The sequence below is a fragment of the Microtus oregoni genome, unplaced genomic scaffold, assembly GCF_018167655.1.
Source record: "Microtus oregoni isolate MIOR12 unplaced genomic scaffold, Mior012 000027F_ref0000203, whole genome shotgun sequence".
In the NCBI taxonomy this organism is placed as follows: domain Eukaryota; kingdom Metazoa; phylum Chordata; class Mammalia; order Rodentia; family Cricetidae; genus Microtus; species Microtus oregoni.
Genome location: NW_024543086.1, coordinates 3,908,018 through 3,919,505, shown reverse-complemented (window position 1 = coordinate 3,919,505; position 11,488 = coordinate 3,908,018).

Here is an 11,488-nt window from a genome sequence, read left to right as displayed (position 1 = left end):
TTACCTTCCTCTCAGGGCCAGGAATCACATCTTACATATTTTGCCCTTTTGCTAACCCCATCTCAACCCAGAGCGTATGAGAACGTAGTCTCAATCATAATGTATTAAGTTACAAATTTGCAACAGTAAACATCTCCTAACATAGTGCAAACACTCAGCTGTCAGATACCCAGTAATGTGAATGAAAGACTAATACTAAGATATTTGTGGCAGACTTCGTAATTGATACTGCGGCCTCTGCCTCTGCCTTGGGAATGACACAATGAGTAAAAGATTTCACTGGGTCCAAAAAGAGACAAATTTCTGGTAATAATTTCTGATTTTATGAACTGAAGGACTCAACTCTTGTATCCCCAGTGTTGTAAAGGCATCGAATGGGTTTAGCAATGCATTCATTGCTAGTGATGAGAAATGTCTGTGCTAAGGCATATGTACCCAGTATGTTCAGGTGTGTAGTTGCTTGAACATAATTCACAAAAGAGAGTGCAGTGCTTAAAAATAATTAGACAGCTTCCAGATGAATAGCTTAGACAAGCTTAGTGAGCAGCACCCACAGTTCCCTAAACTTTATGTGATAGGAAGAAAATGATCTTGGTAATGAATTTGCCTCAAACTCATCTGGCAAAGCATCAAACTGGTTCACAGCTTCTTCTCTTAAAACATAACCATAACGCTGTGCTCTTGACCAGACAACAGCCCAAGAATCAGGCTAATAGTCTAAGGATTTGCCTCAAGCTCAACATTGTGCAATGCACACATGTACAATATAGCTTCTGTTATAAGACTATGGTTGCTTGATGTCTGAAGGAATTAACATGCAGTCTACAGACAGTGATGAGAATCATGGAAAGCTCAAACGTATGATGTCATGGGTTCCATGAATACTTATATTAACAAACTAATCTAAAATTACTAGAGTAACATACATTTTTCAGAACAATGGTATTCTACATTGAGAAGTCTTCTACATGCTAAATTCAGGCATCTGTGATTTCCGGCTCTCAACCCAATGCACCCAGAAATATGTATTATCTAAAATCTGAAATGAATCGACTTTATTCACCAGTTGAGGTAAAGTGAAAAACCTTTGACTGTGAACCACAAGGAGTTAGGTAAGTCTAGAGATGACACAAACATATTAAATCTACCCCACTGAAACAGAGTTGTAATTCCTCTCCAGAGAATACCAAAGACTGACAAAATAAACAAAGAAATAACATGTTTTTTAACTTGTGAAATGTGACAGTCAATGGCAGATGGCAAAACAAATGCAAGGAAATAATATTTCAAGTTTTCCCATGTTGGTAGTAACTGAGGAAGGGAAGGCACTTCTCTCAATGACAAGAAAGCATGTAGACAAAGACCCTTCCTAAAACTCTTCTCTGGGAGAGTTCTGTTCATTTAAAGCTGAGATGGTACTCTATATCTGATGGGTAGGGAAGCGAGATGCTTTGTCCCAGCTTAGTCTCCTCAAATATCTGTTATGGCTGAAACATTTTCCACTTTCTAAAAATAAAATTGGCAGCAGAGACAGTGTCCATCCTCTTCCTCCTCACTCAGCCTGTGTCCACAGCACAGGACACACGCTCCCACTGGCAACATCTTTTGTTCCAAGCCAGGGTGATTGGTTTTGGAATGTCTCTGGGGCTATTAGATCAGTGAGAATCTTTCAAGGGACATGTCCTAGATATATTGACAAGAGGTAATGGTATCTCTCCAGTGGAGGCACTCAACAGTGAGGTAAGACTCTCGTTGTTTTAGTAGTTACACAGCTACTACCACAGAATGAGAGTTTTCAGAAAGACAGTCACAGGCCAGGAAAACAGGACTGAAAATTACAAAGTAGCCTCCTGGTATTGTCTAATCAGGACTATGATGAGCTTGCCTTCGCCATTAGTTAATATATGTATATTGTTTATGTCTGTTGAGTACGAGGGATTCTTGATTTCACTTACATCCTTTCCTCTTCCTGTTCCTCTTCCCAGCAATCACTCCAAAAATAAAGAATCTTTAAACTCTATCAGCTGTTATAATGATTGAGAAGCACAGAGAACTGGTGACCGAGGTTTATAAGCAAAACATAAAAAATCTGGACACATAATAATCACTGTTAGGGTTGTGCTCAAATAAACAGTCCCAGGTCTGATGAAGACTTGAGGGCAACAACATTCATCATGCTACATGTTTATTAGTTATGCACTCCGTGAAATATGTGTATTTTGTTCTAAGTAGTTCATACACATTCATGCGCACATCTGCCGCTCATATGCCTGATCTGACATTAAGAAAAGAATACCCTCTGTCTCTCCATCGGTTTGCACATCTAAGGAGGGCAGATCGAAATGTGCCCTCTTTACCCATGGGTCCTCAGTTCCCACACAACTTGAAGCATGTGACTAGCATTCTGCTTATGAGGGAGATAACAACAGAATTTCTGCTGCTTGCGTCGAAAGGCAAGGGATACTGCCAGCAATGTAGTTTGAAGGATACACAAGAAAACAAAGAGTTAACATCCTAAACAGATAAAGACTAGAGGGGCTACAGTTTTGTAAGCAACCTGGAATGCTGATAAGCAAAATTCTATTTCTAGTATATTAAATAAAATATTAAATCTTTAGAGAGACCTACTTCTTTGAATTTTAGAGTTTGCTGAGATGTGTTCTTAAAATTCCTCTTCCTTGATGCTTAAAAAAACCCCTACATCTTCTTATAGAAAGGATTATTCAATAAATGAAGAGAAATAGTTATTAATTATAACAAATAAAAGTTAGATGCTTATGCCCTATATCAACGTGAATTTTAAACAGGTTGATGAATTCAATTAAAAACTTAAACTAATTCAGAAAGTATAGTAGTTTAAGTCATAGGAACACTATGATCAATTTGGCCTATACTCTGAAAATGTTACGAGAAAATATAGACAGGAAACAAAAACCAAAAGCAGGGGAGGGAGAAATCTTTCAGTAGCTAAAGTGTTGGGGCCCCACACCAGGAAAGCATCTGTCAGGGTCCAGCCTTGAGGGGTTCATACATTCCAGGGTTGGTGCATGTGAATTAGAAGTGTTCGGCAGAAAAAACAAAGATACAAAAGAGCACAACAGAGACACAGATTAGAGTCAGGAGAGCAACCCAGTGAATACTGAATTCACCTGGTTTATTTTCCATATGCTTTATATACCCCAATCCAGAGGGGGTGGGGGCAGAAATCAAGACTGTTTCACCATGATACAAACAAGCAACAAACAAAGTAATTACCCTTTCAATACCCGAAACATTAAGTAACTACATTCTGAGTTAAATATTCTGTTGTTTAGACAGGACATGCAGAGATCAATCTGTAGACATCAGACCCTAGGTCAAATCTCCTGTCATAACCTTGAAGGAACAATATTAGTCCTGAACTCTCTGACCTTTGGTCAAGGTAGAATGAACCCACATCCATGGGCTCTGACCCTAAGGGTCAGTATTGCTTTTGTAAACGACCAGAGTTTGGTTCTCAGCAGATCCACTGAGCTCTTGCAACCTTCTGAGACTCAGGTTCTAGGAGACCAGGTCCCCTCTTCTGGTCCCCCTGGACACTTACATTCGTGTGCAAAGACCCTAAAGTCTCTACATATATATATATATATATATATATATATATATATATAAACATAATAAAAAATGAAATGAATGTTTAAAAAGAGAAAATACATTGGAAAAACCTGGGAAAGAGTATTCAAAGCAAAGCTAACAGAGGTCCAATATTTATTGTAAATATGGAGAAAGCATATGAACGTGTGTGTGTGTGTGTGTGTGTGTGTGTGTGTGTGTGTGTGGTGTGTGGGGTAGTACATACGCATGTCACAGCCTTCCTGGGGAGACAACTCTGTGGAGTTGATTCACCTCTTCCATCTTTACATGAGTTTCAGGGAAGGAACTAAGATTGCCAGGCTTTGAGAAGTGCTTTTACCTGATGAGTCACCTCCCTGAACCATCCCATCCTGGGTCTAAGATTCTCTTTGCTTGTATCTTTCTGAAGATTAATCATGATGGGGTTCAGAAAGTATATGGCTCTCAGGACTCATCCTGTTGGAGTTTCTTGAGCTATTTGGATGCATAGACTGATCACTTTTATTTAATTTGGAACAAGTTAGACAGTTCTTCAAAATAATTCTTGCCACTGTGTTGGTCTGTTTTTGTTATTGATAACAAGACCACAGTCCAAGATTTTTCTGTGTTTTTGTTTCATTGTTTCTTTGTTTTAGATATTAACTTTGGCTTGTAACTCTGTTCTAAGATTGAGATATGTGGTAGTTTGAACGTAATTGACACCATAATGTCACATGAGTGGCACTAATAGGAGGAGTTGCTTTGTTGGAGTAGGTATGGCCTTGTTGGAGGAACTGTGTCACTGTGAGGGCGGGCTTTGTGGTTTCCTAAGCTCAAGGTACCACCCAGTGTCAGAGACCATTTCATATTACCTGCAAGATGTAGGACTCTCAGTACCATGTCTACCTGCACACTACCATGTCCTATAATGATGATAATGGATTGAACCCCTGAAACCATAAGCGAGCCACTCCAATTAAATGTTTTCTTTTATAAGAGTTGCGATGATCATGCCGTCCCTTCACAGCAATAGAAATCCTAACTAAGTCAAGGTGATATATATGGTGATTTTTTAGATAGAATTCTGGATTGGTACAGGGTATCCAGAGATTCAATGTGTGTATCCTCTGAGTCCCCTCTTCCTATATTGCCCCCAGAATTCAATCACAAGAGTACTGCCTCCAAATACTATGGACATATTAAGCTTGTATTTTCTCCAATAGGGACAAAGCACATTGAAACCATCACAGCTACTTTCCAATCATCTATCTGTTGGTTCATATGATGCTGGTCCATACATGGCCTTCTGAGACTTTGCTTATTGCTCTTCATTATTCTTTCCTTTTGTTCTTTAGACTGTGTCATCTCAACCAACCTATGGTCTAATTAACTCTTTGTTTAATATCATATCAGCTGTTTAATTTACTAGAGAAATTTTCATCTCATTTATTGTACTTTTCAATCCTAGAATTTTTACAGAATTCAGTTCCAGGGATGGAGCTCTTGCTTCGGTGAAGCGCTGCTTTCATTCCTTCCATTACCACTTTAGGGCCATTTCTTCTTCACAATATGTTTAAACTAGTTGAGTTAGAATGTTAGTTTAATAAATTCCACAAATGAACACTTTCAGACACAGTTTCTGTCCCCCTCCTCTTTCTACCCATGAATGGGTCTTTTTTTTTTTTTTTGGAGGGAGGATAGGGAGTTGATACAGGGTTTTATGAAGTATCTAAGGCAGCTTTGAACTCAGTCTTTCTGCTGACCAGCTGAAGGCTGGGTTCACAGAAAGATCTACTTGACAAGAACTATAAGTCTTTGAAGAAAGAAATTGAAGAAGACACCAGAAAATGGAAAGACCTCCCTTGCTCTTGGATTGGGAGGACCAACATAGTAAAAATGGCAATTCTACCAAAAGCAATCTATAGATTCAATGCAATCCCCATCAAAATCCCATCAAAATTCTTCACAGATCTGGAGAAGACAATAATCAACTTTATATGGAAAAACAAAAAACCCAGGATAGCCAAAACAATCTTATACAATAAAGGTTTGTCTGGAGGCATTACCATCCCTGACTTCAAACTCTATTACAGAGCTACAATATTGAAAACAGCTTGGTATTGGCATAAAAACAGAGAAGTCGACCAATGGAATCGAATAGAAGACCCTGACATTAACCCACAAACCTATGAACACCTGATCTTCGATAAAGGAGCTAAAAGTATACAATGGAAAAAAGAGAGCATCTTCAACAAATGGTGCTGGCAAAACTGGTTGTCAATCTGTAGAAGAATGAAAATAGATCCATATCTATCACCATGCACAAAACTCAAATCCAAATGGATTAAAGACCTCAATATCAGTCCGAACACACTGAACCTGATAGAAGAAAAAGTGGGAAGTACTCTACAGCACATGGGCACAGGAGACCACTTCCTATGTATAACCCCAGCAGCACAGACACTAAGGGCATCATTGAATAAATGGGACTTCCTGAGGCTGAGAAGCTTCTGTAAAGCAAAGGACACTGTCACTAAGACAAAAAGACAACCCACTGACTGGGAGAAGATCTTCACCAACCCTGCAACTGACAAAGGTTTGATCTCCAAAATATATAAAGAACTCAAGAAACTAGACCGTAAAAGGCTAATCAACCCAATTATAAAATGGGGCACTGATCTGAACAGAGAATTCTCAACAGAAGAACTTCAAATGGCCAAAAGACACTTAAGGTCATGCTCAACTTCCTTAGCGATCAGGGAAATGCAAATCAAGACAACTTTAAGATACCACCTTACACCTGTCAGAATGGCTAAAATAAAAAACACCAATGATAGCCTTTGCTGGAGAGGTTGTGGAGAAAGGGGTACACTCACCCATTGCTGGTGGGAATGCAAACTTGTGCAACCACTCTGGAAAGCAGTGTTTCGGTTTCTCAGGAAATTCGGGATCAACCTACCCCTGGATCCAGCAATACCACTCTTGGGAATATACCCAAGAGAGGCCCTATCATACAACAAAAGTATATGCTCAACTATGTTCATGGCAGCATTGTTTGTAATAGCCAGAACCTGGAAACAACCTAGATGCCCTTCAACGGAAGAATGGATGAAGAAAGTATGGAATATATACATATTAGAGTATTACTCAGCAGTAAAAAACAAGGACTTCTTGAATTTTGCATACAAATGGATGGAAATAGAAAACACTATCCTGAGTGAGGTAAGCCAGACCCAAAAAGAGGAACATGGGATGTACTCACTCATATTTGGTTTCTAGCCATAAATAAAGGACATTGAGCCTATAATTCATGTTCATAGAGAAGCTAAATAAGGTGAATCCAAAGACAAACACATAGGCATCCTCAGGAATATTAACCTTCATCAGGCGATGAAAGGAGACAGAGACAGAGACCCACACGGGAGCACCGGACAGAAATCTCAAGGTCCAAATCAGGAGCAGAAGGAGACGGAGCACGAGCAAGGAACTCAGGACCACGAGGGGTGCACCCACACACTAAGACAATGGGGATGTTCTATTGGGATCTCACCAAGGCCAGCTGGCCTAGGTCTGAAAAAGCATGGGATAAATCCGGACTAGCTGAACATAGCGGACAATGAGGAATACTGAGAATTCAAGAACAATTGCAGTGGGTTTTTGATCCTACTGCACGTACTGGCTTTGTGGGAGCCTAGGCAGTTTGAATGCTCACCTTACGAGACCTGGATAGAGGTGGGCAGTCCTTGGGCTTCCCACAGGTCAGGGAACCCTGATTGCTCTTCGAGCAGATGAGGGGGGGGGGGACTTGATCGGGGGAGGGGGAGGGAAATGGGAAGCGGTTGTGGGGACGAGGCAGAAATCCTTAATAAATAAATAAATTAAAAAAAAAAAAGAAACCGTAACACAGGCCATAGAAATGGTACAACAAAGTGGGCCATATTTTCTTACCTCTTTTGTATGACCAATTTTTTTTTGTTGAAAGCTGTAAATTTAAAACAATGCTTTGTGACAGCTCTGGGCATCATAATCTTCCTCATACTCATTGTTGATGGTCCTTGCTAGTTTAATGAGAATATTCTTCTTTGCTATACATGACTGAGAAGTCACTGCTCAGGCACCCTAGAAAGCAGCTGCAAATTGAATATATTTCTTCTTAAACAGAATGGAGGCATGTTTTATACACACACACACACACACACACATACACACACACATATTCAGTATGTCTTCAACATTAAGTCAGCTATTGAAAAGGCTGTTTCAATTTTAACTTTTTGCTTACACAGAAACCTGAGGTGACTATAAGATTAGATGGAACTAAATAAACACGGGAAGATATACTCAAGAATCAGAAATAAACTGTTAAGATGACCATATTACCCCAAGCAACATATATGTGTAGTGGCAGCTGCGTGCTGTGTTCCTGCCGCCCGGCTCCTGACTACCTGGCTAGCTTATGCCCCGAAATAACAATACATAAACTGTATTCATATAAACACTGCTTGGCCCATTTCTATTAATGTGTGTAGCACCACGAGGTTCACTTACAAGGAAGATTCTAGCCTACGTCCATCCTGAGTCGGAGCTTCATCAAGTCTGCCCTGGAGAGAAGAGGCATGGCGTCTGACCTCACTTCCTTCTACCCAGCATCCTGTTCTGTTAACTCCACCCACCTATGTTCTAACCTATTAGACCAAGCAGTTTCTTTATTAATTAACCAATGAACTTCCTCCATTATGTGTGTGTGTGTGTGTGTGTGTGTGATTTTCTTCACAGACATAGAGAAGGGAATCTAAAAATACATTTGCAAACAGAGTAGACTCAGAGTAGCCAAACAGTTAACCATCCAAACAGAACAAAGCAGTTCAGCAAGCAACATAATACCTGACTTTAAAACAGCATAAAGGTACAATTACAAACACAGCATGCTACTGGCAGAAAAAAAAAGACACATAACACAATTAGACAGTGCTGAAGACAAAAAACATCAATCCATATTTCTGCTGGCAATTGATTTCTCACAAAGGGGTGAAGAACAATGGATATTTTCAGTGAAATAATATTTGCCAGACACATCAGGGTCACTGCACATAGGAACTCATAAAAACTTTGACAGTATGTGTTAGGGGAGGCTGCTCATTCATTTCCTGACCACCTTGACCAGAAATAATCACACAGAAACCTTGTCATTTGCAATACTGTTTGATCAATAGCTTAAGCATATTTCCAGCTAGTCCTTATAACCTAAACTAACTCATCTCCATTAATCTGTGCACCACAAGGTCATGGCCTACCAGCAAAGTTTTGGCTGGCTCCAGCAGAGGCCTCAGTCTCTGGCACGGCTACGTGGCTTCTCCTTGACTCTGCCTACTCTCTCCAGCTCAGTCTGCTTAGAACTCCCACCTTGTCCTATTCTGCTAAGCCACTGGCCTAAACAGCTTTATTCATTAACTGATAAAAGCAAAACATAGACAGAAGGACTTCCCACACCAAGTATGCATAAGACTTGTACAAGGGCAAGCCAGCACAGTACCCAATATGGATGGGGGAAAAAACTTCTGACACCTGATCAGCTCTTGGTAGTTAGTGACTGTGTAGGAGGAAGAGATAGTTTTTTTTAAAGAGATGTAGACCCATATGCTCCTGACCCTATACCTGTGCACATATAGGTAGCACTAATTGGATTCAGTAGGTTAAAAAAAGAACATATGACATAGGGAGAAAAATGTAGTGAGGGACATAGAGAAGGATTTAGAAGAAGTGAAATGAGGGATGTATTTGATTAAAATACATTATATACATGCATGAAATTCTTAAACAGTAAAAATTTTTATAAAAGTATGAAAACCATACTGGAGAAAACATGATCTGTAATAAATGGTTGTGGCAAATTTATACCTATATGCATCATACATATAAGAGAGAAATTTGATCTCTACCTCTGACTATATACAAAACCAACTTAAAATGAATCTAAGACATAATTGTCAAACCAGAAACTCTGAAATCATTTCAAGGAAGCCCAAAGGTAACACTCTAGGGCATTGAATTCTCACACAGGATCCCAAACCACAGAGAACAAAAGTGGGCATAGAAAAATGGGATTATATCAAGCACAGAAGCTTCTGAACTGCAAAGAGACAAGAGAATTGAGAGACTGTTGTCTTAGGGTTTTTATTTCTGTGAAGAGACACTATGACCACTGAATCTCTTATAAAGAACACATTTAATTGGGGTGGCTTGTTTATAGTTTTAGGGGTTCAGTCCATTATCATCAGGACAGGGAACATAACAGCATGTGGGCAGACATGGCATTAGTAGCTGAGAGTGCTACATCTTTCAGGCAACAGGAAATTGACAGTCACACTGAGGGATGCTTGAGCATAGGAGACCTCAAAGCCCACTCCCACAGTGAAACACTTCCTCCACAGAGCCACACCTACAGAAAAATGTCACATCTTCTAATGGTGCCAATCCCTTCAGGTGCCATTTTTTTCAAGTCACCGCAACAGTGAAATATTAGGAAAAATACTAAGTTAACAAGGGATTGGTATCTAGAATCTAGAACTTAAAAAGCTGAACACCCCGTATCAGACAATTAAATTAAAGGTGGATCAAAGAACTAAATAGACAGTTCTTGAAAAATGGTTTGGAAATGATCAACAAGCAACTGAAAAATGCTCCATGTCTCTATCATTGGGAAACCCGAATGAAAACCAACAATGAGATACCATTTTATCCCAGTTAGAATGTTATCCTCAAAAACTCTAAATTGGTGAGGATGCAGAGTTCAGAAAATTCTTTAAAATTTCTTTTTATTGCAGTATGAGTGTGTGTGTGTGTGTGTGTCCATGGCATCAGAGCCTTTGAAGCTGGAGTTAAACCATCGACACTGATGTGAGTACTGGAATCTGAATTCTGGTCCTCTGACACAGCAATAAGAACTCCTAACTACTGAGTCATCTCTCTTGCCCAAGGAAATTTTTATTCACAGTTGATGAGGCTATAAATTAGTACAGCTGTTATGGAAAACCAGTACTGAGATTCCTAAAGCAACCTGAAAAGACAAACAACAAACAAACAAATAAACACTATATGATTCCCAGTTTTACTACTGATTCTGTATATATACAAAGGAGATTAAGTCAGTGTACTAATAAGTCAGTTAGACTTCCAAGCAAAATGTAGTCATAAAAGCCAAAATATGGCATCATCCCAGATGCCCTTCAATGTATGAACACAGGAAGAAAAATGTGCCACATTTACCCAGTAGAATACAATTCTGCTCCAACGAGAAAATCTTGTCATTTGCATCAATATAAACCAGAAGCAGAAAGACAAATTCCACTTCTTCCACTTTTACCTCATTGGTAAAAACAAGAAAGCAAGTCTTGGCAAAGCATTCTCTTCACCAGGGACTGAAGAGGGCAGGGGCTGGGAATGCAAAGTTTATACGGGTCACCAAAATGCAGAGTGGAGGACTTACTTTAGCTTTTTAAAGCACGGTACAGTAACTTTTGGCTGAAGGCATTTGCTGTATTTCAAGAAGACCAGAAGAGTATGAAATCAGTAAGAGCTAAAACTAATTGATGTTTGAAGGGCTGAGAATGCTCATTAACCTGGCTTTATTATCATGTGATATACACACGTATAATATGACCCACAAAGATGCATTAAGATATGTTTCAGGACTGGGGAGATGGCTTAGTGTTCAAAAGCACTTGTTGCTGTTTTGATAACCCAAGTTTGGTTCCCAGCACCCACATAGCTGCCTACAACCATCTGTAACTTTGGCTTTAGGGAATCTGAAAGTGACTGAAATCTGCAGGCACCTGCACATCATTCATATCCATACAGCCAGGAACACACACACACACACACACACACACACACACAC